We start from the raw sequence: 19,243 nt of genomic DNA, 5'->3' as shown, positions 1-19,243 counted from the left end.
GGAAACCCTCTGCAGAGGAGCTGACAGAGCCAGGAACTTGTGAGTTGCGTGTGTCCACTCAGGCATCATTCATGCTTGTTCTGTAGGCAGTTCCTGTCAGAAGGAGGAGGCGCAGCAGGAGCGTCGGGGGGCGGAAGACGGTGCCTCAGTGCCTCTCTCCTTCTGACATTGTTAAAGAAAACACAACAAATTTATAATTATGTAGATAATTACATGTAGATAATGTCCTCAAGTTCTTTATAACCACTTTGTCCTCTCTCTGTGTTTGTTTCTCGTTCGTTGTTGTGTGTGTTTGTGTGCATTTGTCTCTTTCAAACAGGTGCCGGTCCTCACCTCTGCAGTGCTGCCGTCTCCTGTAGCGCTGCATGGTTCTAAGCTAAGTTTCCTTTCCTTTTTCTGTTCTCTCAGATTTGTCCTCAGGTTTGAAGTGTCTGCGTTGTGCAGCTGGTCTGGTCTGTCTCTAGACAGTTCAGGCTTCACCCACTAGTTAAATGGTGGAGGCTCACAGCGACATACTCAACACACAAGTTTCTGAACTCTGCATGAGGGTTTCTCCGACGAAGTGAGGGCCGTGAGGCACAGCTCCCCGTCCCCCGGTGACCCTGCTAGGTCCACCTTCTTAGGGAAACCCTCTGCAGAGGAGCTGACAGAGCCAGGAACTTGTGAGTTGCGTGTGTCCACTCAGGCATCATTCATGCTTGTTCTGTAGGCAGTTCCTGTCAGAAGGAGGAGGCGCAGCAGGAGCGTCGGGGGGCGGAAGACGGTGCCTCAGTGCCTCTCTCCTTCTGACATTGTTAAAGAAAACACAACAAATTTATAATTATGTAGATAATTACATGTAGATAATGTCCTCAAGTTCTGTATAACCACTTTTTCCTCTCTCTGTGTTTGTTTCTCGTTCGTTGTTGTGTGTGTTTGTGTGCATTTGTCTCTTTCAAACAGGTGCCGGTCCTCACCTCTGCAGTGCTGCCGTCTCCTGTAGCGCTGCATGGTTCTAAGCTAAGTTTCCTTTCCTTTTTCTGTTCTCTCAGATTTGTCCTCAGGTTTGAAGTGTCTGCGTTGTGCAGCTGGTCTGGTCTGTCTCTAGACAGTTCAGGCTTCACCCACTAGTTAAATGGTGGAGGCTCACAGCGACATACTCAACACACAAGTTTCTGAACTCTGCATGAGGGTTTCTCCGACGAAGTGAGGGCCGTGAGGCACAGCTCCCCGTCCCCCGGTGACCCTGCTAGGTCCACCTTCTTAGGGAAACCCTCTGCAGAGGAGCTGACAGAGCCAGGAACTTGTGAGTTGCGTGTGTCCACTCAGGCATCATTCATGCTTGTTCTGTAGGCAGTTCCTGTCAGAAGGAGGAGGCGCAGCAGGAGCGTCGGGGGGCGGAAGACGGTGCCTCAGTGCCTCTCTCCTTCTGACATTGTTAAAGAAAACACAACAAATTTATAATTATGTAGATAATTACATGTAGATAATGTCCTCAAGTTCTGTATAACCACTTTGTCCTCTCTCTGTGTTTGTTTCTCGTTCGTTGTTGTGTGTGTTTGTGTGCATTTGTCTCTTTCAAACAGGTGCCGGTCCTCACCTCTGCAGTGCTGCCGTCTCCTGTAGCGCTGCATGGTTCTAAGCTAAGTTTCCTTTCCTTTTTCTGTTCTCTCAGATTTGTCCTCAGGTTTGAAGTGTCTGCGTTGTGCAGCTGGTCTGGTCTGTCTCTAGACAGTTCAGGCTTCACCCACTAGTTAAATGGTGGAGGCTCACAGCGACATACTCAACACACAAGTTTCTGAACTCTGCATGAGGGTTTCTCCGACGAAGTGAGGGCCGTGAGGCACAGCTCCCCGTCCCCGTGTGACCCTGCTAGGTCCACCTTCTTAGGGAAACCCTCTGCAGAGGAGCTGACAGAGCCAGGAACTTGTGAGTTGCGTGTGTGTGTGTCCACTCAGGCATCATTCATGCTTGTTCTGTAGGCAGTTCCTGTCAGAAGGAGGAGGCGCAGCAGGAGCGTCGGGGGGCGGAAGACGGTGCCTCAGTGCCTCTCTCCTTCTGACATTGTTAAAGAAAACACAACAAATTTATAATTATGTAGATAATTACATGTAGATAATGTCCTCAAGTTCTGTATAACCACTTTTTCCTCTCTCTGTGTTTGTTTCTCGTTCGTTGTTGTGTGTGTTTGTGTGCATTTGTCTCTTTCAAACAGGTGCCGGTCCTCACCTCTGCAGTGCTGCCGTCTCCTGTAGCGCTGCATGGTTCTAAGCTAAGTTTCCTTTCCTTTTTCTGTTCTCTCAGATTTGTCCTCAGGTTTGAAGTGTCTGTGTTGTGCAGCTGGTCTGGTCTGTCTCTAGACAGTTCAGGCTTCACCCACTAGTTAAATGGTGGAGGCTCACAGCGACATACTCAACACACAAGTTTCTGAACTCTGCATGAGGGTTTCTCCGGCGAAGTGAGGGCCGTGAGGCACAGCTCCCCGTCCCCCGGTGACCCTGCTAGGTCCACCTTCTTAGGGAAACCCTCTGCAGAGGAGCTGACAGAGCCAGGAACTTGTGAGTTGCGTGTGTCCACTCAGGCATCATTCATGCTTGTTCTGTAGGCAGTTCCTGTCAGAAGGAGGAGGCGCAGCAGGAGCGTCGGGGGGCGAAAGACGGTGCCTCAGTGCCTCTCTCCTTCTGACATTGTTAAAGAAAACACAACAAATTTATAATTATGTAGATAATTACATGTAGATAATGTCCTCAAGTTCTTTATAACCACTTTTTCCTCTCTCTGTGTTTGTTTCTCGTTCGTTGTTGTGTGTGTTTGTGTGCATTTGTCTCTTTCAAACAGGTGCCGGTCCTCACCTCTGCAGTGCTGCCGTCTCCTGTAGCGCTGCATGGTTCTAAGCTAAGTTTCCTTTCCTTTTTCTGTTCTCTCAGATTTGTCCTCAGGTTTGAAGTGTCTGTGTTGTGCAGCTGGTCTGGTCTGTCTCTAGACAGTTCAGGCTTCACCCACTAGTTAAATGGTGGAGGCTCACAGCGACATACTCAACACACAAGTTTCTGAACTCTGCATGAGGGTTTCTCCGGCGAAGTGAGGGCCGTGAGGCACAGCTCCCCGTCCCCCGGTGACCCTGCTAGGTCCACCTTCTTAGGGAAACCCTCTGCAGAGGAGCTGACAGAGCCAGGAACTTGTGAGTTGCGTGTGTCCACTCAGGCATCATTCATGCTTGTTCTGTAGGCAGTTCCTGTCAGAAGGAGGAGGCGCAGCAGGAGCGTCGGGGGGTGGAAGACGGTGCCTCAGTGCCTCTCTCCTTCTGACATTGTTAAAGAAAACACAACAAATTTATAATTATGTAGATAATTACATGTAGATAATGTCCTCAAGTTCTTTATAACCACTTTTTCCTCTCTCTGTGTTTGTTTCTCGTTCGTTGTTGTGTGTGTTTGTGTGCATTTGTCTCTTTCAAACAGGTGCCGGTCCTCACCTCTGCAGTGCTGCCGTCTCCTGTAGCGCTGCATGGTTCTAAGCTAAGTTTCCTTTCCTTTTTCTGTTCTCTCAGATTTGTCCTCAGGTTTGAAGTGTCTGTGTTGTGCAGCTGGTCTGGTCTGTCTCTAGACAGTTCAGGCTTCACCCACTAGTTAAATGGTGGAGGCTCACAGCGACATACTCAACACACAAGTTTCTGAACTCTGCATGAGGGTTTCTCCGACGAAGTGAGGGCCGTGAGGCACAGCTCCCCGTCCCCCGGTGACCCTGCTAGGTCCACCTTCTTAGGGAAACCCTCTGCAGAGGAGCTGACAGAGCCAGGAACTTGTGAGTTGCGTGTGTCCACTCAGGCATCATTCATGCTTGTTCTGTAGGCAGTTCCTGTCAGAAGGAGGAGGCGCAGCAGGAGCGTCGGGGGGCGGAAGACGGTGCCTCAGTGCCTCTCTCCTTCTGACATTGTTAAAGAAAACACAACAAATTTATAATTATGTAGATAATTACATGTAGATAATGTCCTCAAGTTCTGTATAACCACTTTGTCCTCTCTCTGTGTTTGTTTCTCGTTCGTTGTTGTGTGTGTTTGTGTGCATTTGTCTCTTTCAAACAGGTGCCGGTCCTCACCTCTGCAGTGCTGCCGTCTCCTGTAGCGCTGCATGGTTCTAAGCTAAGTTTCCTTTCCTTTTTCTGTTCTCTCAGATTTGTCCTCAGGTTTGAAGTGTCTGTGTTGTGCAGCTGGTCTGGTCTGTCTCTAGACAGTTCAGGCTTCACCCACTAGTTAAATGGTGGAGGCTCACAGCGACATACTCAACACACATGTTTCTGAACTCTGCATGAGGGTTTCTCCGGCGAAGTGAGGGCCGTGAGGCACAGCTCCCCGTCCCCCGGTGACCCTGCTAGGTCCACCTTCTTAGGGAAACCCTCTGCAGAGGAGCTGACAGAGCCAGGAACTTGTGAGTTGCGTGTGTCCACTCAGGCATCATTCATGCTTGTTCTGTAGGCAGTTCCTATCAGAATGAGGAGGCGCAGCAGGAGCGTCGGGGGGCGGAAGACGGTGCCTCAGTGCCTCTCTCCTTCTGACATTGTTAAAGAAAACACAACAAATTTATAATTATGTAGATAATTACATGTAGATAATGTCCTCAAGTTCTGTATAACCACTTTTTCCTCTCTCTGTGTTTGTTTCTCGTTCGTTGTTGTGTGTGTTTGTGTGCATTTGTCTCTTTCAAACAGGTGCCGGTCCTCACCTCTGCAGTGCTGCCGTCTCCTGTAGCGCTGCATGGTTCTAAGCTAAGTTTCCTTTCCTTTTTCTGTTCTCTCAGATTTGTCCTCAGGTTTGAAGTGTCTGCGTTGTGCAGCTGGTCTGGTCTGTCTCTAGACAGTTCAGGCTTCACCCACTAGTTAAATGGTGGAGGCTCACAGCGACATACTCAACACACAAGTTTCTGAACTCTGCATGAGGGTTTCTCCGACGAAGTGAGGGCCGTGAGGCACAGCTCCCCGTCCCCCGGTGACCCTGCTAGGTCCACCTTCTTAGGGAAACCCTCTGCAGAGGAGCTGACAGAGCCAGGAACTTGTGAGTTGCGTGTGTTCACTCAGGCATCATTCATGCTTGTTCTGTAGGCAGTTCCTGTCAGAAGGAGGAGGCGCAGCAGGAGCGTCGGGGGGCGGAAGACGGTGCCTCAGTGCCTCTCTCCTTCTGACATTGTTAAAGAAAACACAACAAATTTATAATTATGTAGATAATTACATGTAGATAATGTCCTCAAGTTCTGTATAACCACTTTTTCCTCTCTCTGTGTTTGTTTCTCGTTCGTTGTTGTGTGTGTTTGTGTGCATTTGTCTCTTTCAAACAGGTGCCGGTCCTCACCTCTGCAGTGCTGCCGTCTCCTGTAGCGCTGCATGGTTCTAAGCTAAGTTTCCTTTCCTTTTTCTGTTCTCTCAGATTTGTCCTCAGGTTTGAAGTGTCTGCGTTGTGCAGCTGGTCTGGTCTGTCTCTAGACAGTTCAGGCTTCACCCACTAGTTAAATGGTGGAGGCTCACAGCGACATACTCAACACACAAGTTTCTGAACTCTGCATGAGGGTTTCTCCGACGAAGTGAGGGCCGTGAGGCACAGCTCCCCGTCCCCCGGTGACCCTGCTAGGTCCACCTTCTTAGGGAAACCCTCTGCAGAGGAGCTGACAGAGCCAGGAACTTGTGAGTTGCGTGTGTCCACTCAGGCATCATTCATGCTTGTTCTGTAGGCAGTTCCTGTCAGAAGGAGGAGGCGCAGCAGGAGCGTCGGGGGGCGGAAGACGGTGCCTCAGTGCCTCTCTCCTTCTGACATTGTTAAAGAAAACACAACAAATTTATAATTATGTAGATAATTACATGTAGATAATGTCCTCAAGTTCTTTATAACCACTTTTTCCTCTCTCTGTGTTTGTTTCTCGTTCGTTGTTGTGTGTGTTTGTGTGCATTTGTCTCTTTCAAACAGGTGCCGGTCCTCACCTCTGCAGTGCTGCCGTCTCCTGTAGCGCTGCATGGTTCTAAGCTAAGTTTCCTTTCCTTTTTCTGTTCTCTCAGATTTGTCCTCAGGTTTGAAGTGTCTGCGTTGTGCAGCTGGTCTGGTCTGTCTCTAGACAGTTCAGGCTTCACCCACTAGTTAAATGGTGGAGGCTCACAGCGACATACTCAACACACAAGTTTCTGAACTCTGCATGAGGGTTTCTCCGACGAAGTGAGGGCCGTGAGGCACAGCTCCCCGTCCCCGTGTGACCCTGCTAGGTCCACCTTCTTAGGGAAACCCTCTGCAGAGGAGCTGACAGAGCCAGGAACTTGTGAGTTGCGTGTGTGTGTGTCCACTCAGGCATCATTCATGCTTGTTCTGTAGGCAGTTCCTGTCAGAAGGAGGAGGCGCAGCAGGAGCGTCGGGGGGCGGAAGACGGTGCCTCAGTGCCTCTCTCCTTCTGACATTGTTAAAGAAAACACAACAAATTTATAATTATGTAGATAATTACATGTAGATAATGTCCTCAAGTTCTGTATAACCACTTTTTCCTCTCTCTGTGTTTGTTTCTCGTTCGTTGTTGTGTGTGTTTGTGTGCATTTGTCTCTTTCAAACAGGTGCCGGTCCTCACCTCTGCAGTGCTGCCGTCTCCTGTAGCGCTGCATGGTTCTAAGCTAAGTTTCCTTTCCTTTTTCTGTTCTCTCAGATTTGTCCTCAGGTTTGAAGTGTCTGTGTTGTGCAGCTGGTCTGGTCTGTCTCTAGACAGTTCAGGCTTCACCCACTAGTTAAATGGTGGAGGCTCACAGCGACATACTCAACACACAAGTTTCTGAACTCTGCATGAGGGTTTCTCCGGCGAAGTGAGGGCCGTGAGGCACAGCTCCCCGTCCCCCGGTGACCCTGCTAGGTCCACCTTCTTAGGGAAACCCTCTGCAGAGGAGCTGACAGAGCCAGGAACTTGTGAGTTGCGTGTGTCCACTCAGGCATCATTCATGCTTGTTCTGTAGGCAGTTCCTGTCAGAAGGAGGAGGCGCAGCAGGAGCGTCGGGGGGCGAAAGACGGTGCCTCAGTGCCTCTCTCCTTCTGACATTGTTAAAGAAAACACAACAAATTTATAATTATGTAGATAATTACATGTAGATAATGTCCTCAAGTTCTTTATAACCACTTTTTCCTCTCTCTGTGTTTGTTTCTCGTTCGTTGTTGTGTGTGTTTGTGTGCATTTGTCTCTTTCAAACAGGTGCCGGTCCTCACCTCTGCAGTGCTGCCGTCTCCTGTAGCGCTGCATGGTTCTAAGCTAAGTTTCCTTTCCTTTTTCTGTTCTCTCAGATTTGTCCTCAGGTTTGAAGTGTCTGTGTTGTGCAGCTGGTCTGGTCTGTCTCTAGACAGTTCAGGCTTCACCCACTAGTTAAATGGTGGAGGCTCACAGCGACATACTCAACACACAAGTTTCTGAACTCTGCATGAGGGTTTCTCCGGCGAAGTGAGGGCCGTGAGGCACAGCTCCCCGTCCCCCGGTGACCCTGCTAGGTCCACCTTCTTAGGGAAACCCTCTGCAGAGGAGCTGACAGAGCCAGGAACTTGTGAGTTGCGTGTGTCCACTCAGGCATCATTCATGCTTGTTCTGTAGGCAGTTCCTGTCAGAAGGAGGAGGCGCAGCAGGAGCGTCGGGGGGTGGAAGACGGTGCCTCAGTGCCTCTCTCCTTCTGACATTGTTAAAGAAAACACAACAAATTTATAATTATGTAGATAATTACATGTAGATAATGTCCTCAAGTTCTTTATAACCACTTTTTCCTCTCTCTGTGTTTGTTTCTCGTTCGTTGTTGTGTGTGTTTGTGTGCATTTGTCTCTTTCAAACAGGTGCCGGTCCTCACCTCTGCAGTGCTGCCGTCTCCTGTAGCGCTGCATGGTTCTAAGCTAAGTTTCCTTTCCTTTTTCTGTTCTCTCAGATTTGTCCTCAGGTTTGAAGTGTCTGTGTTGTGCAGCTGGTCTGGTCTGTCTCTAGACAGTTCAGGCTTCACCCACTAGTTAAATGGTGGAGGCTCACAGCGACATACTCAACACACAAGTTTCTGAACTCTGCATGAGGGTTTCTCCGGCGAAGTGAGGGCCGTGAGGCACAGCTCCCCGTCCCCCGGTGACCCTGCTAGGTCCACCTTCTTAGGGAAACCCTCTGCAGAGGAGCTGACAGAGCCAGGAACTTGTGAGTTGCGTCTGTCCACTCAGGCATCATTCATGCTTGTTCTGTAGGCAGTTCCTGTCAGAAGGAGGAGGCGCAGCAGGAGCGTCGGGGGGCGGAAGACGGTGCCTCAGTGCCTCTCTCCTTCTGACATTGTTAAAGAAAACACAACAAATTTATAATTATGTAGATAATTACATGTAGATAATGTCCTCAAGTTCTGTATAACCACTTTGTCCTCTCTCTGTGTTTGTTTCTCGTTCGTTGTTGTGTGTGTTTGTGTGCATTTGTCTCTTTCAAACAGGTGCCGGTCCTCACCTCTGCAGTGCTGCCGTCTCCTGTAGCGCTGCATGGTTCTAAGCTAAGTTTCCTTTCCTTTTTCTGTTCTCTCAGATTTGTCCTCAGGTTTGAAGTGTCTGCGTTGTGCAGCTGGTCTGGTCTGTCTCTAGACAGTTCAGGCTTCACCCACTAGTTAAATGGTGGAGGCTCACAGCGACATACTCAACACACAAGTTTCTGAACTCTGCATGAGGGTTTCTCCGACGAAGTGAGGGCCGTGAGGCACAGCTCCCCGTCCCCCGGTGACCCTGCTAGGTCCACCTTCTTAGGGAAACCCTCTGCAGAGGAGCTGACAGAGCCAGGAACTTGTGAGTTGTGTGTGTCCACTCAGGCATCATTCATGCTTGTTCTGTAGGCAGTTCCTGTCAGAAGGAGGAGGCGCAGCAGGAGCGTCGGGGGGCGGAAGACGGTGCCTCAGTGCCTCTCTCCTTCTGACATTGTTAAAGAAAACACAACAAATTTATAATTATGTAGATAATTACATGTAGATAATGTCCTCAAGTTCTGTATAACCACTTTGTCCTCTCTCTGTGTTTGTTTCTCGTTCGTTGTTGTGTGTGTTTGTGTGCATTTGTCTCTTTCAAACAGGTGCCGGTCCTCACCTCTGCAGTGCTGCCGTCTCCTGTAGCGCTGCATGGTTCTAAGCTAAGTTTCCTTTCCTTTTTCTGTTCTCTCAGATTTGTCCTCAGGTTTGAAGTGTCTGTGTTGTGCAGCTGGTCTGGTCTGTCTCTAGACAGTTCAGGCTTCACCCACTAGTTAAATGGTGGAGGCTCACAGCGACATACTCAACACACAAGTTTCTGAACTCTGCATGAGGGTTTCTCCGACGAAGTGAGGGCCGTGAGGCACAGCTCCCCGTCCCCCGGTGACCCTGCTAGGTCCACCTTCTTAGGGAAACCCTCTGCAGAGGAGCTGACAGAGCCAGGAACTTGTGAGTTGCGTGTGTCCACTCAGGCATCATTCATGCTTGTTCTGTAGGCAGTTCCTGTCAGAAGGAGGAGGCGCAGCAGGAGCGTCGGGGGGCGGAAGACGGTGCCTCAGTGCCTCTCTCCTTCTGACATTGTTAAAGAAAACACAACAAATTTATAATTATGTAGATAATTACATGTAGATAATGTCCTCAAGTTCTGTATAACCACTTTGTCCTCTCTCTGTGTTTGTTTCTCGTTCGTTGTTGTGTGTGTTTGTGTGCATTTGTCTCTTTCAAACAGGTGCCGGTCCTCACCTCTGCAGTGCTGCCGTCTCCTGTAGCGCTGCATGGTTCTAAGCTAAGTTTCCTTTCCTTTTTCTGTTCTCTCAGATTTGTCCTCAGGTTTGAAGTGTCTGTGTTGTGCAGCTGGTCTGGTCTGTCTCTAGACAGTTCAGGCTTCACCCACTAGTTAAATGGTGGAGGCTCACAGCGACATACTCAACACACAAGTTTCTGAACTCTGCATGAGGGTTTCTCCGACGAAGTGAGGGCCGTGAGGCACAGCTCCCCGTCCCCCGGTGACCCTGCTAGGTCCACCTTCTTAGGGAAACCCTCTGCAGAGGAGCTGACAGAGCCAGGAACTTGTGAGTTGTGTGTGTCCACTCAGGCATCATTCATGCTTGTTCTGTAGGCAGTTCCTGTCAGAAGGAGGAGGCGCAGCAGGAGCGTCGGGGGGCGGAAGACGGTGCCTCAGTGCCTCTCTCCTTCTGACATTGTTAAAGAAAACACAACAAATTTATAATTATGTAGATAATTACATGTAGATAATGTCCTCAAGTTCTGTATAACCACTTTGTCCTCTCTCTGTGTTTGTTTCTCGTTCGTTGTTGTGTGTGTTTGTGTGCATTTGTCTCTTTCAAACAGGTGCCGGTCCTCACCTCTGCAGTGCTGCCGTCTCCTGTAGCGCTGCATGGTTCTAAGCTAAGTTTCCTTTCCTTTTTCTGTTCTCTCAGATTTGTCCTCAGGTTTGAAGTGTCTGTGTTGTGCAGCTGGTCTGGTCTGTCTCTAGACAGTTCAGGCTTCACCCACTAGTTAAATGGTGGAGGCTCACAGCGACATACTCAACACACAAGTTTCTGAACTCTGCATGAGGGTTTCTCCGGCGAAGTGAGGGCCGTGAGGCACAGCTCCCCGTCCCCCGGTGACCCTGCTAGGTCCACCTTCTTAGGGAAACCCTCTGCAGAGGAGCTGACAGAGCCAGGAACTTGTGAGTTGCGTGTGTCCACTCAGGCATCATTCATGCTTGTTCTGTAGGCAGTTCCTGTCAGAAGGAGGAGGCGCAGCAGGAGCGTCGGGGGGCGGAAGACGGTGCCTCAGTGCCTCTCTCCTTCTGACATTGTTAAAGAAAACACAACAAATTTATAATTATGTAGATAATTACATGTAGATAATGTCCTCAAGTTCTTTATAACCACTTTTTCCTCTCTCTGTGTTTGTTTCTCGTTCGTTGTTGTGTGTGTTTGTGTGCATTTGTCTCTTTCAAACAGGTGCCGGTCCTCACCTCTGCAGTGCTGCCGTCTCCTGTAGCGCTGCATGGTTCTAAGCTAAGTTTCCTTTCCTTTTTCTGTTCTCTCAGATTTGTCCTCAGGTTTGAAGTGTCTGCGTTGTGCAGCTGGTCTGGTCTGTCTCTAGACAGTTCAGGCTTCACCCACTAGTTAAATGGTGGAGGCTCACAGCGACATACTCAACACACAAGTTTCTGAACTCTGCATGAGGGTTTCTCCGGCGAAGTGAGGGCCGTGAGGCACAGCTCCCCGTCCCCTGGTGACCCTGCTAGGTCCACCTTCTTAGGGAAACCCTCTGCAGAGGAGCTGACAGAGCCAGGAACTTGTGAGTTGCGTGTGTCCACTCAGGCATCATTCATGCTTGTTCTGTAGGCAGTTCCTGTCAGAAGGAGGAGGCGCAGCAGGAGCGTCGGGGGGCGGAAGACGGTGCCTCAGTGCCTCTCTCCTTCTGACATTGTTAAAGAAAACACAACAAATTTATAATTATGTAGATAATTACATGTAGATAATGTCCTCAAGTTCTGTATAACCACTTTGTCCTCTCTCTGTGTTTGTTTCTCGTTCGTTGTTGTGTGTGTTTGTGTGCATTTGTCTCTTTCAAACAGGTGCCGGTCCTCACCTCTGCAGTGCTGCCGTCTCCTGTAGCGCTGCATGGTTCTAAGCTAAGTTTCCTTTCCTTTTTCTGTTCTCTCAGATTTGTCCTCAGGTTTGAAGTGTCTGTGTTGTGCAGCTGGTCTGGTCTGTCTCTAGACAGTTCAGGCTTCACCCACTAGTTAAATGGTGGAGGCTCACAGCGACATACTCAACACACAAGTTTCTGAACTCTGCATGAGGGTTTCTCAGACGAAGTGAGGGCCGTGAGGCACAGCTCCCCGTCCCCCGGTGACCCTGCTAGGTCCACCTTCTTAGGGAAACCCTCTGCAGAGGAGCTGACAGAGCCAGGAACTTGTGAGTTGCGTGTGTCCACTCAGGCATCATTCATGCTTGTTCTGTAGGCAGTTCCTGTCAGAAGGAGGAGGCGCAGCAGGAGCGTCGGGGGGCGGAAGACGGTCCCTCAGTGCCTCTCTCCTTCTGACATTGTTAAAGAAAACACAACAAATTTATAATTATGTAGATAATTACATGTAGATAATGTCCTCAAGTTCTGTATAACCACTTTGTCCTCTCTCTGTGTTTGTTTCTCGTTCGTTGTTGTGTGTGTTTGTGTGCATTTGTCTCTTTCAAACAGGTGCCGGTCCTCACCTCTGCAGTGCTGCCGTCTCCTGTAGCGCTGCATGGTTCTAAGCTAAGTTTCCTTTCCTTTTTCTGTTCTCTCAGATTTGTCCTCAGGTTTGAAGTGTCTGCGTTGTGCAGCTGGTCTGGTCTGTCTCTAGACAGTTCAGGCTTCACCCACTAGTTAAATGGTGGAGGCTCACAGCGACATACTCAACACACAAGTTTCTGAACTCTGCATGAGGGTTTCTCCGACGAAGTGAGGGCCGTGAGGCACAGCTCCCCGTCCCCCGGTGACCCTGCTAGGTCCACCTTCTTAGGGAAACCCTCTGCAGAGGAGCTGACAGAGCCAGGAACTTGTGAGTTGTGTGTGTCCACTCAGGCATCATTCATGCTTGTTCTGTAGGCAGTTCCTGTCAGAAGGAGGAGGCGCAGCAGGAGCGTCGGGGGGCGGAAGACGGTGCCTCAGTGCCTCTCTCCTTCTGACATTGTTAAAGAAAACACAACAAATTTATAATTATGTAGATAATTACATGTAGATAATGTCCTCAAGTTCTGTATAACCACTTTGTCCTCTCTCTGTGTTTGTTTCTCGTTCGTTGTTGTGTGTGTTTGTGTGCATTTGTCTCTTTCAAACAGGTGCCGGTCCTCACCTCTGCAGTGCTGCCGTCTCCTGTAGCGCTGCATGGTTCTAAGCTAAGTTTCCTTTCCTTTTTCTGTTCTGTCAGATTTGTCCTCAGGTTTGAAGTGTCTGTGTTGTGCAGCTGGTCTGGTCTGTCTCTAGACAGTTCAGGCTTCACCCACTAGTTAAATGGTGGAGGCTCACAGCGACATACTCAACACACAAGTTTCTGAACTCTGCATGAGGGTTTCTCCGACGAAGTGAGGGCCGTGAGGCACAGCTCCCCGTCCCCCGGTGACCCTGCTAGGTCCACCTTCTTAGGGAAACCCTCTGCAGAGGAGCTGACAGAGCCAGGAACTTGTGAGTTGCGTGTGTCCACTCAGGCATCATTCATGCTTGTTCTGTAGGCAGTTCCTGTCAGAAGGAGGAGGCGCAGCAGGAGCGTCGGGGGGCGGAAGACGGTGCCTCAGTGCCTCTCTCCTTCTGACATTGTTAAAGAAAACACAACAAATTTATAATTATGTAGATAATTACATGTAGATAATGTCCTCAAGTTCTGTATAACCACTTTGTCCTCTCTCTGTGTTTGTTTCTCGTTCGTTGTTGTGTGTGTTTGTGTGCATTTGTCTCTTTCAAACAGGTGCCGGTCCTCACCTCTGCAGTGCTGCCGTCTCCTGTAGCGCTGCATGGTTCTAAGCTAAGTTTCCTTTCCTTTTTCTGTTCTCTCAGATTTGTCCTCAGGTTTGAAGTGTCTGTGTTGTGCAGGTGGTCTGGTCTGTCTCTAGACAGTTCAGGCTTCACCCACTAGTTAAATGGTGGAGGCTCACAGCGACATACTCAACACACAAGTTTCTGAACTCTGCATGAGGGTTTCTCCGGCGAAGTGAGGGCCGTGAGGCACAGCTCCCCGTCCCCCGGTGACCCTGCTAGGTCCACCTTCTTAGGGAAACCCTCTGCAGAGGAGCTGACAGAGCCAGGAACTTGTGAGTTGCGTGTGTCCACTCAGGCATCATTCATGCTTGTTCTGTAGGCAGTTCCTGTCAGAAGGAGGAGGCGCAGCAGGAGCGTCGGGGGGCGGAAGACGGTGCCTCAGTGCCTCTCTCCTTCTGACATTGTTAAAGAAAACACAACAAATTTATAATTATGTAGATAATTACATGTAGATAATGTCCTCAAGTTCTTTATAACCACTTTTTCCTCTCTCTGTGTTTGTTTCTCGTTCGTTGTTGTGTGTGTTTGTGTGCATTTGTCTCTTTCAAACAGGTGCCGGTCCTCACCTCTGCAGTGCTGCCGTCTCCTGTAGCGCTGCATGGTTCTAAGCTAAGTTTCCTTTCCTTTTTCTGTTCTCTCAGATTTGTCCTCAGGTTTGAAGTGTCTGTGTTGTGCAGCTGGTCTGGTCTGTCTCTAGACAGTTCAGGCTTCACCCACTAGTTAAATGGTGGAGGCTCACAGCGACATACTCAACACACAAGTTTCTGAACTCTGCATGAGGGTTTCTCCGGCGAAGTGAGGGCCGTGAGGCACAGCTCCCCGTCCCCCGGTGACCCTGCTAGGTCCACCTTCTTAGGGAAACCCTCTGCAGAGGAGCTGACAGAGCCAGGAACTTGTGAGTTGCGTGTGTCCACTCAGGCATCATTCATGCTTGTTCTGTAGGCAGTTCCTGTCAGAAGGAGGAGGCGCAGCAGGAGCGTCGGGGGGCGGAAGACGGTGCCTCAGTGCCTCTCTCCTTCTGACATTGTTAAAGAAAACACAACAAATTTATAATTATGTAGATAATTACATGTAGATAATGTCCTCAAGTTCTTTATAACCACTTTTTCCTCTCTCTGTGTTTGTTTCTCGTTCGTTGTTGTGTGTGTTTGTGTGCATTTGTCTCTTTCAAACAGGTGCCGGTCCTCACCTCTGCAGTGCTGCCGTCTCCTGTAGCGCTGCATGGTTCTAAGCTAAGTTTCCTTTCCTTTTTCTGTTCTCTCAGATTTGTCCTCAGGTTTGAAGTGTCTGCGTTGTGCAGCTGGTCTGGTCTGTCTCTAGACAGTTCAGGCTTCACCCACTAGTTAAATGGTGGAGGCTCACAGCGACATACTCAACACACAAGTTTCTGAACTCTGCATGAGGGTTTCTCCGGCGAAGTGAGGGCCGTGAGGCACAGCTCCCCGTCCCCCGGTGACCCTGCTAGGTCCACCTTCTTAGGGAAACCCTCTGCAGAGGAGCTGACAGAGCCAGGAACTTGTGAGTTGCGTGTGTCCACTCAGGCATCATTCATGCTTGTTCTGTAGGCAGTTCCTGTCAGAAGGAGGAGGCGCAGCAGGAGCGTCGGGGGGCGGAAGACGGTGCCTCAGTGCCTCTCTCCTTCTGACATTGTTAAAGAAAACACAACAAATTTATAATTATGTAGATAATTACATGTAGATAATGTCCTCAAGTTCTGTATAACCACTTTGTCCTCTCTCTGTGTTTGTTTCTCGTTCGTTGTTGTGTGTGTTTGTGTGCATTTGTCTCTTTCAAACAGGTGCCGGTCCTCACCTCTGCAGTGCTGCCGTCTCCTGTAGCGCTGCATGGTTCTAAGCTAAGTTTCCTTTCCTTTTTCTGTTCTCTCAGATTTGTCCTCAGGTTTGAAGTGTCTGTGTTGTGCAGCTGGTCTGGTCTGTCTCTAGACAGTTCAGGCTTCACCCACTAGTTAAATGGTGGAGGCTCACAGCGACATACTCAACACACAAGTTTCTGAACTCTGCATGAGGGTTTCTCCGACGAAGTGAGGGCCGTGAGGCACAGCTCCCCGTCCCCCGGTGACCCTGCTAGGTCCACCTTCTTAGGGAAACCCTCTGCAGAGGAGCTGACAGAGCCAGGAACTTGTGAGTTGCGTGTGTCCACTCAGGCATCATTCATGCTTGTTCTGTAGGCAGTTCCTGTCAGAAGGAGGAGGCGCAGCAGGAGCGTCGGGGGGCGGAAGACGGTCCCTCAGTGCCTCTCTCCTTCTGACATTGTTAAAGAAAACACAACAAATTTATAATTATGTAGATAATTACATGTAGATAATGTCCTCAAGTTCTGTATAACCACTTTGTCCTCTCTCTGTGTTTGTTTCTCGTTCGTTGTTGTGTGTGTTTGTGTGCATTTGTCTCTTTCAAACAGGTGCCGGTCCTCACCTCTGCAGTGCTGCCGTCTCCTGTAGCGCTGCATGGTTCTAAGCTAAGTTTCCTTTCCTTTTTCTGTTCTCTCAGATTTGTCCTCAGGTTTGAAGTGTCTGTGTTGTGCAGCTGGTCTGGTCTGTCTCTAGACAGTTCAGGCTTCACCCACTAGTTAAATGGTGGAGGCTCACAGCGACATACTCAACACACAAGTTTCTGAACTCTGCATGAGGGTTTCTCCGGCGAAGTGAGGGCCGTGAGGCACAGCTCCCCGTCCCCCGGTGACCCTGCTAGGTCCACCTTCTTAGGGAAACCCTCTGCAGAGGAGCTGACAGAGCCAGGAACTTGTGAGTTGCGTGTGTCCACTCAGGCATCATTCATGCTTGTTCTGTAGGCAGTTCCTATCAGAAGGAGGAGGCGCAGCAGGAGCGTCGGGGGGCGGAAGACGGTGCCTCAGTGCCTCTCTCCTTCTGACATTGTTAAAGAAAACACAACAAATTTATAATTATGTAGATAATTACATGTAGATAATGTCCTCAAGTTCTGTATAACCACTTTGTCCTCTCTCTGTGTTTGTTTCTCGTTCGTTGTTGTGTGTGTTTGTGTGCATTTGTCTCTTTCAAACAGGTGCCGGTCCTCACCTCTGCAGTGCTGCCGTCTCCTGTAGCGCTGCATGGTTCTAAGCTAAGTTTCCTTTCCTTTTTCTGTTCTCTCAGATTTGTCCTCAGGTTTGAAGTGTCTGCGTTGTGCAGCTGGTCTGGTCTGTCTCTAGACAGTTCAGGCTTCACCCACTAGTTAAATGGTGGAGGCTCACAGCGACATACTCAACACACAAGTTTCTGAACTCTGCATGAGGGTTTCTCCGACGAAGTGAGGGCCGTGAGGCACAGCTCCCCGTCCCCCGGTGACCCTGCTAGGTCCACCTTCTTAGGGAAACCCTCTGCAGAGGAGCTGACAGAGCCAGGAACTTGTGAGTTGCGTGTGTCCACTCAGGCATCATTCATGCTTGTTCTGTAGGCAGTTCCTGTCAGAAGGAGGAGGCGCAGCAGGAGCGTCGGGGGGCGGAAGACGGTGCCTCAGTGCCTCTCTCCTTCTGACATTGTTAAAGAAAACACAACAAATTTATAATTATGTAGATAATTACATGTAGATAATGTCCTCAAGTTCTGTATAACCACTTTGTCCTCTCTCTGTGTTTGTTTCTCGTTCGTTGTTGTGTGTGTTTGTGTGCATTTGTCTCTTTCAAACAGGTGCCGGTCCTCACCTCTGCAGTGCTGCCGTCTCCTGTAGCGCTGCATGGTTCTAAGCTAAGTTTCCTTTCCTTTTTCTGTTCTCTCAGATTTGTCCTCAGGTTTGAAGTGTCTGTGTTGTGCAGCTGGTCTGGTCTGTCTCTAGACAGTTCAGGCTTCACCCACTAGTTAAATGGTGGAGGCTCACAGCGACATACTCAACACACAAGTTTCTGAACTCTGCATGAGGGTTTCTCCGGCGAAGTGAGGGCCGTGAGGCACAGCTCCCCGTCCCCCGGTGACCCTGCTAGGTCCACCTTCTTAGGGAAACCCTCTGCAGAGGAGCTGACAGAGCCAGGAACTTGTGAGTTGTGTGTGTCCACTCAGGCATCATTCATGCTTGTTCTGTAGGCAGTTCCTGTCAGAAGGAGGAGGCGCAGCAGGAGCGTCGGGGGGCGGAAGACGGTGCCTCAGTGCCTCTCTCCTTCTGACATTGTTAAAGAAAACACAACAAATTTATAATTATGTAGATAATTACATGTAGATAATGTCCTCAAGTTCTTTATAACCACTTTTTCCTCTCTCTGTGTTTGTTTCTCGTTCGTTGTTGTGTGTGTTTGTGTGCATTTGTCTCTTTCAAACAGGTGCCGGTCCTCACCTCTGCAGTGCTGCCGTCTCCTGTAGCGCTGCATGGTTCTAAGCTAAGTTTCCTTTCCTTTTTCTGTTCTCTCAGATTTGTCCTCAGGTTTGAAGTGTCTGCGTTGTGCAGCTGGTCTGGTCTGTCTCTAGACAGTTCAGGCTTCACCCACTAGTTAAATGGTGGAGGCTCACAGCGACATACTCAACACACAAGTTTCTGAACTCTGCATGAGGGTTTCTCCGGCGAAGTGAGGGCCGTGAGGCACAGCTCCCCGTCCCCCGGTGACCCTGCTAGGTCCACCTTCTTAGGGAAACCCTCTGCAGAGGAGCTGACAGAGCCAGGAACTTGTGAGTTGCGTGTGTCCACTCAGGCATCATTCATGCTTGTTCTGTAGGCAGTTCCTGTCAGAAGGAGGAGGCGCAGCAGGAGCGTCGGGGGGCGGAAGACGGTGCCTCAGTGCCTCTCTCCTTCTGACATTGTTAAAGAAAACACAACAAATTTATAATTATGTAGATAATTACATGTAGATAATGTCCTCAAGTTCTGTATAACCACTTTGTCCTCTCTCTGTGTTTGTTTCTCGTTCGTTGTTGTGTGTGTTTGTGTGCATTTGTCTCTTTCAAACAGGTGCCGGTCCTCACCTCTGCAGTGCTGCCGTCTCCTGTAGCGCTGCATGGTTCTAAGCTAAGTTTCCTTTCCTTTTTCTGTTCTCTCAGATTTGTCCTCAGGTTTGAAGTGTCTGTGTTGTGCAGCTGGTCTGGTCTGTCTCTAGACAGTTCAGGCTTCACCCACTAGTTAAATGGTGGAGGCTCACAGCGACATACTCAACACACAAGTTTCTGAACTCTGCATGAGGGTTTCTCCGGCGAAGTGAGGGCCGTGAGGCACAGCTCCCCGTCCCCTGGTGACCCTGCTAGGTCCACCTTCTTAGGGAAACCCTCTGCAGAGGAGCTGACAGAGCCAGGAACTTGTGAGTTGCGTGTGTCCACTCAGGCATCATTCATGCTTGTTCTGTAGGCAGTTCCTGTCAGAAGGAGGAGGCGCAGCAGGAGCGTCGGGGGGCGGAAGACGGTGCCTCAGTGCCTCTCTCCTTCTGACATTGTTAAAGAAAACACAACAAATTTATAATTATGTAGATAATTACATGTAGATAATGTCCTCAAGTTCTGTATAACCACTTTGTCCTCTCTCTGTGTTTGTTTCTCGTTCGTTGTTGTGTGTGTTTGTGTGCATTTGTCTCTTTCAAACAGGTGCCGGTCCTCACCTCTGCAGTGCTGCCGTCTCCTGTAGCGCTGCATGGTTCTAAGCTAAGTTTCCTTTCCTTTTTCTGTTCTCTCAGATTTGTCCTCAGGTTTGAAGTGTCTGTGTTGTGCAGCTGGTCTGGTCTGTCTCTAGACAGTTCAGGCTTCACCCACTAGTTAAATGGTGGAGGCTCACAGCGACATACTCAACACACAAGTTTCTGAACTCTG

Source organism: Aulonocara sp. 'chitande type north' Nkhata Bay, unplaced genomic scaffold (genome assembly GCF_057382095.1).
Source record: "Aulonocara sp. 'chitande type north' Nkhata Bay isolate Kocher_YH1m ecotype deep benthic unplaced genomic scaffold, A_spYH_male_GT1.1 unmapped_scaffold_6, whole genome shotgun sequence".
Classification (NCBI taxonomy): domain Eukaryota; kingdom Metazoa; phylum Chordata; class Actinopteri; order Cichliformes; family Cichlidae; genus Aulonocara; species Aulonocara sp. 'chitande type north' Nkhata Bay.
Note: the sequence above shows the minus strand (reverse complement) of the source record.